Genomic DNA, 9838 nt, shown 5'->3' with positions numbered 1-9838 from the left:
TTTACTCTTACGATGTGTCACAATTTGGACGAGCCACTTTCAAGTGCCCTGGGCTGCATGTAGCTGACCGGGGCCGCCTGGCTGGAGGACACAGTCTTTTTAGCACAGAAGGTGGAGCTGGGCCCACGTGCTGCGGGGAAAGCACTTCGGCACCGAGCGGAGCCGTGGACGATGGGGCGGCGACCGTGGGAGCTGCCGGGGAGCGGGTCTGTCCTTCCAAATTCAGCCACAGCCTCCGGCTGGCGAGACAGACAGCGGGTCCCCAAACTCTGGATCCAGTTGACAATCTGACTTTGGGGGTTGTCTTCTGCATTTCTTTGATTATCAGGGAAACTCGACAATTCCTCCTGGCTTATCGGTTATTCTTGCTTTTGGGCTTGAAACCGGATTAATGAATTAGAAGACTTGTATGTCCTTCATTTGGTGTTAGGTTGAGTGGGGAGGGCGAGAAAGGCTGGGAAAGGGAGAGGAATTTTACAAAATTAAGAGTGAGAGACACGGGTGACTGACGTTAACCAGGAAAGTGACAGCTGGGTCCCACGAGGAAGTACCTGACTGTCCCAGGCGCCCCCCCCCCCCCGCCCCGGGCCACAGTGACTTTGGACTGTCCGCCACGAGACAAAGCATGTTTGCCTCCCCACTGGTGCTGATTTTGCCCATGAGACTTGCTCTGCTCTGGACACCATCCGTCGCCATGAGGACGATGTGGCCACAGCAGCTGGTCACAGGAGGGGCACGTGGGCAGAGCCTCCTCTGACACGGCCCTGCAGCTGGAGGCCACGCTGACCGTGAGCAGGGTCATGCATGCTCATGCCACAGCTGCGGCGTTTGGGCTGGCTTGTCACACAGCGTTAACATGGGAACAGCTGACTAACGCAAAGTGCATGGGGAGGGCAGCAGCCGGATGGATAATACAGGACAGTTCCCCAACCACACCCCAGGGGCAGCAGACCCCAGACCCCAGACCTGCAAACCGTCTGTGCTTTCAGTTCCACGTAGAGGAAAATACTACAGTCCCTGTAGGGGGCAGGGTGACTTACAGAGAGAAGAGAATCAGATTGACACTGAAGCCTTTACGTGACACTAAATTTAAAAGGCAGTGAATGTAGGGATTTGGAGAGAAAGAATTTTAGACTTGTTGTAAGCTCAGCCAAACTCAGTTTAACTTTGAGAGCAAAAGAAGTATTTTACCACCCATGCATTCTTTCCAAAAACAAAAAAATTTGCTTAATGAAATATACCACCCACACCAAAAATGGCAGGAAGCCGCCCAAAGATCTAGAGTTCAACTCCAAACTCCATTAGTTTTCCCATTGTTCAGATTTTTCAAAAATACATTCCAGGAAGCATTAGTCTCACACGATGTTCATCAGGGCAGGATTTCTGGGTCTCATGAGCCTGGGAAACACGCAGGCGTGCATCACAGTAACAGCCAGCATTGTGCCCTGCACGCCTGTGGGTGTGGCCCCGTGTCATCACTCAGGCCTCACGGCTGCTCCCTGGCGCAGGTGCCGGCATCGCTGCGGCGCCTCAGGAGACGGCGGAGAGGATGGCGGTCACGGCGATGCGGGTGGGCAGCTGAGGAGCTCTGGAGCGCCTGGCCTGGGCCCTTTGTCTGGCTTCCGACAGCCAGAGTCCTGCAGGCACCTGCAGGGCCTGTATGTCCACCTCTGGTGGTTTTGTCTCAGGGAGGCGCAGGCAGCTGCAAACTGAGCTGAAAGTCACCCATAGTCTCTACCTGCCCAGCACCCACCTGTGTCAGGAACCTACGCTTCCGTTGTGCTGTTGGCCCAGGTCCCTGTCTGTGCGCCCAGGGCTGGGGAGGTGATGTTCTCTTGGCCACAGTACTGGACCTGGGGATGCAGAGACACAGGCCGGGATGATCGTGAGCTTTCCTGAGTGTCATTTTGAAGAAAAGGACTGCAGGATGTGACGACTGTGGACTGGGAGGCCAGAGGCAACCAGTCCTCCCCCGACAGGTGGAGAAATTTGTCTCCCCCCTGTAGCGTACCTGCTGAAATTCTTATTCCTCACAGCCACCTTTTTCTTTTCTTTTCTTTTTCCTTTTTTAGGGCTGCACCTGTGGCATATGGAAGTTCCCAGGCCAGGGGTCGAATCGGAGCTCCAGCTGCCGGCCTGTACACAGCCGCAGCCACTTGGGATTCGAGCTGCATCTGCAACAACCTACACAGCAGCTCACGGCAATGCCAGATGTTTAGCCCACTGAGGGAGGCCAGGGAGCAAACCTGCATCCTCATGGATACTAGTCGGATTCGTAATCCACTGCGCCACAATGGGAACTCCCTACCTTTATCTTTTAAATGACAAAAACTTTCCATTGGATAGTGTTTTTGAGTTGCCCACCTCTGTAGAAAGAAGTATTTTTGCCATGTGGAATGAAGCTGGCAGCATAGACACCATGGAAGGTATTAATTGGGGGGAGGTTTACTTGCTAAAACAAACAGCTCGCAAATCTGTCACTACACTCCACCCACTACACAAAGAAAATTGGGAAGCGTTTAAATCAAATGACAATAGAAATACAAAATCTATGGGATGTAGCTAAAGCAGTATGTAAAGGGAAATTCATAGTTATGAATGCTTATTTCATAAAGGAAGAAAGGTCTAAAATCAATGGATGAGTTCCCCACATTGCAAAGCGAAGAAAACCAGAGTAAACCTAAAAAAGCAAGTGGAGAGAGTTAATAAAGGAAGACATTTGGGAAATGGAAAATGGAAAAATAATAATATAGAAAATTAATAAAACCTAATGCTGATGCTTTGAAAAGATTGAAAAATTGATAGCCCTCGGGACCAACTATGGGAAAGAGAGAAAAAACAAATCGCCAATACTAGGAATCAGAGAGTCTGCATTTCTATAGACACTCTGGATGTGAGGTGATAAGAAATATTGTGAACAATGGTGTGTTCAGTAGATTTGACAATTTAGATTGAGGAGACGATTCTTTGAAAGACACAAACTGTCACAGCTGACACAAGAAGGAGGAAAAGCTACTATCTTACATCTACCAGAGAAGTTGAATTTGAAATTGAAAACAAAGGAAACGCCAGATGCTTCAGCGCTGAATTCCACCCAACATTTTGGGAGGAAAGACATTAATCACACACAAACCCGATCAGAAAATAGAAGACGAGGGGCTTCTTCCCAGCTCATTTGTTACGGTGGGCAGTTGGCTTGTGTTACACTGGGGCAACACATTCTAAGGAAATATAATTACAGACCAGTAGTTCTCCCGAATGCAAAACTTCTCCACAAAATATGAACAGACTGAATCCAGAAATGCATAAAAAGGATAATGGATCATGGCCACTGTAGGGTGAATTTTGTCCCCTCAAAAAATGTGCTGAGATTCCAAGAGCAGGTTCCTGTGAATAGGAGGGGATCTGGACTTAGGGCCTTTGCAGGTGCACTTGGTTAGGTTCAGATCGTGTTAGAGCAGCGTGGGTCCCCAACCCATTGTGGCCAGGGCCCTTGTGTTCTTAGAGCGGAAGAGACAGAGACAGAGAGAGGAGGTCCCCGAAAGACAGTCACACAGGGACACGTGTGGTGATGGTGGCAGAAGCCAGAGGATGAGTTTGCAAACCGAGGAAGCCAAGGATGCCCACAGCTGGGAGCTGGTGGAGGCAGGAGAGGGCAGGGCTCTGCCACGCCCCACCTCCACCCAACGTCCCGCTTCCAGAACGGTCAGCGGGTAAATGTCTGTTGGCTCAGCTCATGGCCCTTTGTCGCGCCAGCCCCTCGGGAGACTCCTACAAAACTCCCAGGGTTTACTGCAGGACGGCACATTTGGTTTCATATATGAAAAGCAAATATGTCATTACCGTATTAACAGGATACAGGAAAAAGCATAGTCACCCCAACTGATCTCAAAAAACACATTTGATGTCTATGATTAAATGGATAAATCCACCGACCGCGGCAAAATGGGAATGAAAAGAACGGTAATTGATGAAAGGCGTCTACAAAACCCCTGCATCTGGTCCCACAGGTGATACGAAAAGACTCGGCACTTTGCTTTTTCTCCTCAGACTGTGAGCAAGGCGAGGACGATGTGGGCTCGCACCTGCTTTCACCACTGTACGAGCCAATGAAATAAGCCACGGCAAGAAATAAAAGACACACATCCCGGAAAGGCAGAAGAAAAACTGTCGTTATTTGCAAATGACATGACTAAGTATGTAGAAAATTCTAGAATTACCAAAAAAATCCACTTCCAGGTTATCAAGAAATTTAGCATGATTGTAGGAGACAAGGTCGCTCAAACAACATCAGCCACAAGGTCCAGTGTGTTCCAGATACCAGCCACACAAAAACTGGAAAATGAATTAAAGGAAAAACCCTCGTATCAAAATGCAAAAAACACACTCAAGGAGAAATGCAATGCATGAACGCAAGACCTCACAAGAGAAAACAACCAAAGCCACGGAGAAGACAAGGCGTTGCTTTGAGCAGCGAGAGCTGATGAGATAAACCATGACCTAGATTCATGGACTGAAGGGTTCCTGCTGTGGGAGCTCATTCTCGCGGGTGATCTGAGGGTCAGCGCAGTCCCCGCCCACACCCCTCAAACGGCACGGGTGTGTCTGCGGGGCTCCCGTGGAGGACGAGAAGCCCCTGGGCAGCTGGGAACCCTGGGGACCCTGAGCGGCATCCAGTGGGACTGAACCATCAGAAACGGGGACCCCTGTTTCTACAGCAAGGTCGCCCCCTCCTGAGTTCTTAAAACGAAAAACACACACAGCCTTGCCTTCCCGTGATTTTACAGTTACTGCAGAACTTCAAAGCAGAGACTTTTATTTCTCATTTCCTTTCTCCCGCTTCCCTTCAGGTATCATGCCTCCTTGCTGGGACTGCAGAGGCTGGAGATGATCAGCAGAAAACCTAGGTTCGAATCCAGCCGAGCGCTGCCCCCTCCAGCCGGGTCGCGGGGGACAGCGGACCCGTGAAATCTGGAAGAGCACGGAAGGGAGCCCGCCCGCCCCCGCCCCGCAGCGCGCTGCACAGCATCCGCAGTGTCCTGCTTGCCAGCAAACGGGGACAGAACTGGCATGTGAATCTCATGAGATACCGTGACACAGGGATAAACTGCTGGTGGCGCAGAGGCAGCCTTTTCCTACGTGGCCATGAACACCTGCGTTCTGATCCCCGCACACCCAAGACGGGTTCAAGAGGTGAAACGCTATGACTACTCTTCTCCGAGATTAAATTCTTACATTCTCCCTTTCCCGACAAGCTGAGAACATGTACGTGCTGCGGTGTGAATATGCACGACGGGTTATCCTAATGAGACCAGCCTCCGTCTCTGGCCCCTCCTCCCCCAGGCCCGCCCTTTCTTTAAGGGCAGCACGAGGGATGCCCTGAAACGCCATCTGAATTATGCATGCACCAGCCCCGGGCTTCAGCCAGCTTCAGCCTGGGCTCTGGGACAAAAGGATACAGCCCAGCTAGCATCCCTTTTGTGTCCGCCAGCCATCTTTTGTGAGGTGGCATGGGAAAAATCTTAACGAGGCTGCCCGGCTGCCTCGGAAATTCTTTTCGGATAAAGAGGTGGCCCCCCCTTGCACCTGGTGAGCTCGCGGAGGACACGCAGGCCCCCCGCCCTCACACGGCCCCTGCTATGGTCCTGTTTCATTTCCTAGGCAACGGGAAGCCGAGGAAAACAAGATGCCACGGGGGGTGGGTCTGATGGAAGAAAAGGCAGATTAGAGAAGATGGAGGGGGGCGTCCTAGGTGACTGCAGCCGCGAGAGGATGGCGGGAAGGGCCCCCTCCTGCCGGGTCCTTGGAGGCGGCTCCTGCAGCCGAGGGCCTTTCAAGGTCACCGCCCTACTCCCCCTCCCTCTTCCCAAACGCTCCTTGAATGATGAGCGTAATTTCCAACCCTTGAGTTGGCAGATTCGCCAGCTGCAGTTGGTTAAAGCAACACAATCATGAAAGCTGATAAGGAGGCAGAATCTTTCAAAAACATGAAATCTGTGCGATAAATGGAGAAAACACCATGTCCAGTGACACAGGGGCCCCGCTAAATAATAATACACACACACGGGCAAACGCAAATTGGAAATACATTTTGAGGGAGGCAGACCTGCTCAGCATTCATTGGGGCCTTGTGGAGGCTATTGGATGTGGAAAGCCAGGTAGAGACCCAGGCGCTGCTGGGTCTGTGGGTGCTGCCCGCCCCTGGGCAGGGCACGGTCCCCTTGCCTGCCCGTTTCCTGTGTCGTCACTTCCGAGGGTGGCTCTGGGTTCCACCTGGAGCATCTGCGCTTCCTCCTGAGACAGTCTCGCTTCCAGACGCACAGGGATTCCTGACAGATGAGAAATAGATGTTGAAAAACAAGTCATGTTTCGGATTAGCGTGGCTTTGGGGTACAAGAATGAGTTATTCCCTGCCTGGCCCGGACCCCTTGGCGTCTAAGCGTGGGCGTGTTTTCAGGCTGGGGAAACAACAGCAGACAAAGCACCAGTGAAGGGGGACCATGTGGTTTGCTCCGCTGATGAGCGGGACAGCAGGCACCCTCCCACACTCGTGTGGCTTAGGGACTACGTGCATAATCTGTGTCCTAAGACACTCGGACATTTGGGTTATGCAGGTCGAAGGATGGCTTTCCCTTGGGGACAAAGGGTTTGAGTCCCCTCAACAGCCCAAGACCTCCTGTCCAAAGAAGGAACAAAGAAATGGCATTGGATGTGGACGTGGCCCAAGCCGGTGGGAGGTTTTCACATCGTCCTCCTGATGACCCATTACCTGTCAGCCCTGGGGACAGGACGGTGCTGGGCGCTGTCGCTAGGTCACAAAGAGCCTTGTGTGCTGTCACTGCGGAGTCCCTAAAGGAATTTCCTAGGACCCCTGCCTCCCGGTGAGTGTCTGTGGGAAGGAAGGTTAACACACCCCCACCCCGAGGCATCAGGACCCCACCTGTTCCCCTTTTAGTGCCACAGAGGCCTGAGTGCTGATTCAGGCAGCCTGGTTCCTGGGGACACGAGGTCTTGGGGACATCTTCTCGGTCTGTGGACACGTTGCTATTTCTTGTCCCAGCGACGCCGCTGTCATGGATGGGTCTGTCACGTGATGAGCAGTGCGAGCTTGGACCTGGCGACAGCCAGTAGACGCAGCATCTGTCTTACGGAAGCTGATTGCAGCTGGTGCCATGAATGCCCAGGTGTTGCTCTTTGCAGCTGCTCTGTCGCTTCTGGAGCCCGAGGGGAAAGGGAACGCCAAGGAGAGGGGACCCCGAGCCGCACCCCTCCCTCCTGCCCCCGCAGCTCCGTGCCCGCAGAGTGAGCGCAGGTTCCTGTGCACCAGGAGGTCTGAATCCGACCCGTGAGGGAGGCGCGGGGCCCATCCCGGGGGGTGCGGCAGACCCAGCGCCGTGGTGAGTGTCCGTTCTCTGAAGCCGAGGGTTCTGCTCTCAGAGGCCCACAGGAAACGTCGAGCTTGGGTCCCCCAGCCTTGATCCGAGGAGCCCGGACACCTGCCAGGCTGCCCCCAGCAGCGGGTATCAATCGCTTCTGGGGATCTATGGCCCGCGAGCTTCCTTCCTCCCTCCTGAATGGCTTAAGGACTCGGCGCCTTCGTTTCACGGGGCATCTCCTGAGAGCCGACACGCTGGACGGCGCAGGCTCCACGCCTCCCAGGACTGATCTCACCCTTTTCAAAGGGAGACCTGTCTGTCTGTCCCGCTGCATTTCCACAGCATCCCTCCCTTTGCGAACACAGCTTCTTGCCTCTCTCTGCATCGAGGCAGTTTCTCCTCAGCTCTTGGTTACCTTTTGCGCACCTCATCGCTCAGTAACCCTGCCTGCAGGCGTCCTGTTCCCCAGATCTCATGGGCACAGTTTCCTCCTCGGCGCGAATTCCCTTCCACTGGGGGTTTTGGTGAAATCGCCTCCCTGGGATCTGAGGTTTGCAGGTGCAGGGACCACAGCCGGCCCTGCGGATGGACGCCACGCTGGCGCCCAGCATGGAGCCTGAAACATGAGCAGCGCTGGTTGACATCAGACAAAAAGGTGCCGTGAGCTTTATTTCCGTGTGACCACGGTATGGGTCTTGTGTTTGCCTTTTCTGTCTGTGGCACATACCTATAAAAATTAGCCGGGCCTCTGCCTGGCATCTCGATATACGGCGTGACTTCCACTGGCTCTTAACGCAGTGTTTCATGTGGTCTCCAGGCTCCAGTTTTAAATCTTTTACCATCATTTTCCCCAACTAATAACCATGCAGTCTCACAAATCTTCCTTGGGCTTCTGCTCCTGTGCTTTCTGAAGATGCCAGCTCAGGGCCCTTATTTACTGATGACTGGCTTTCTCCTCATGCAGATGGCATCATTTTGTGGACAGAACAATTGTCTCATGGATGAGGCGGTGTTTTCCTAAAGACCCAGCAGCAATCCGAAGCAGGCTGGAGCCCTGCCCTCGGCCTGGGCAGGAGATGCGGGCGCTGTGACCAGGACACAGGGAGACCCAGTCTGGCCCTGAGAGAACTTCCAGCAAACAACCCACAGTTACCCTATCAGGTCTCTGCAGAGGGGCCGGGTGCAGGGCTTGCCCATGGCTCCAGCACACCCACCCCAGCCCCGGCGGGGAGGACCAGCGGCTGGCTGCTCGGTGTTCCGCTGAGAAAGGGGGGTGGGGGTGAGGAAAGAGGAAAGAGACCTCCAGGGAAAAGGTGGGGGCTCTGACAGCATGATTGGAGAGCAGAGCTGTGCAGCCCGGGGACAGGGGGCTCGCCCGGTTGTGCGGCCGCTGAACCTTATCATCTCTGGAAACACTGGAGTGTTTGGGGGGGAGGGACTGCGCCCCTAACATTTGATGAGGGGCATCACACCTGAAAGAAATGAGTGGTTCTCATGACCTGGGAATGAGGCACAGGACATTTAAAATATCATATAATGAAAGTACTCGTTACTGATAGGAAATGATTTAGAGTTTCCATAAGAAAAAATTGGAAAGTGATAAAGCTGAGTAAAGAAAATGCATGTGTTCACGTGTGTACATAAATACACATGCACACCCAGGCACGCGTGCACACACATGCACACGCGTGCACCTGCTGACGTGTATTCACGGAAGAAAAGAGCGTCACGGAACACAAGGCCCCGGGAAGTGCTGACTTCGCAGCACAGATGGCGAAGCCCAAACCTCGTGTTCTCACTTTGTCGTGTCAGGAGCGCAGTCGTGGCTCTGCGCTTGATAATCTCACACGGCCGCTTAGCTCACAGCCGCTTCTGTGGGTGCTGGGAAAATGCCCTCCGTCCACATGGCGGGAGCCCCAGTCCCGCTTCGTCTGGGGTGACTCCGTGGTGCCGGTGAGCGGAGCCCTTGGCCTGAGGATGGACGGTGAGGACTCATAATCTGGGAAGGCCCGCTGCCCCAGGAATTGACTGGTTCTTGAGAAATAAACGGGCCCAGCTTCCGGTCCCACCGTGACTATTTCTGTGGAAATTTAAGCCAGTTGCTAACATCTCTTTACGAAAGATGCCACCAGCTCCTGCTGCTCACCCGCTTGCTGAGAATTCTTGGGGAAACCATCGGGGAAGCACCTGGGTAAAAGGGTAGATGTGTCACCACAGGTTTATTCTGGGGTGGGCGCAGTGGCTGCTATCAGAGGACACTGAGGCTGCAAAAGAAGGAGACCCCACTCTGCGGAGACCCCGCGGGCGAGGCTTGGCTAGACTGCGTGGCTCTCCTGTGACCTGAGCCTGCCGGGCGCTGGTCCTCTGGGAACTGGTGTCTCACAGTCTCTGGACCAGAGAAGGGGGTGGAGCGGCAGCGCCCATGAGCTCAGAGCTTTGCCTGGGGCAGCCTGCGCTGTGAG

The 9838-nt window shown here is 53.7% G+C and overlaps 1 long non-coding RNA gene across 1 annotated transcript; it reads right to left on the bottom strand.

Annotated features, from left to right (window-relative positions):
* Nucleotides 1-347: 347 nt before the first annotated feature.
* Nucleotides 348-6244, bottom strand: LOC106506296 (uncharacterized). The gene is made up of 3 exons (XR_014839335.1): nucleotides 6107-6244; nucleotides 1754-1853; nucleotides 348-454 (listed from the first exon to the last, which is right to left on the bottom strand). It is a non-coding gene; the product is annotated as an uncharacterized LOC106506296 (long non-coding RNA).
* Between the last annotated feature and the right edge of the window lie 3594 nt (nucleotides 6245-9838).

Source organism: Sus scrofa, chromosome 1 (assembly GCF_054392235.1).
Source record: "Sus scrofa isolate SSC_HxYL_T2T_F1_AM1 chromosome 1, Sscrofa_HxYL_maternal_Yorkshire_Landrace_v2.0, whole genome shotgun sequence".
In the NCBI taxonomy this organism is placed as follows: domain Eukaryota; kingdom Metazoa; phylum Chordata; class Mammalia; order Artiodactyla; family Suidae; genus Sus; species Sus scrofa.
The sequence above is the reverse complement of the archived record's forward strand: the minus strand, read 5'-3'. Positions and strand labels throughout refer to the sequence as shown.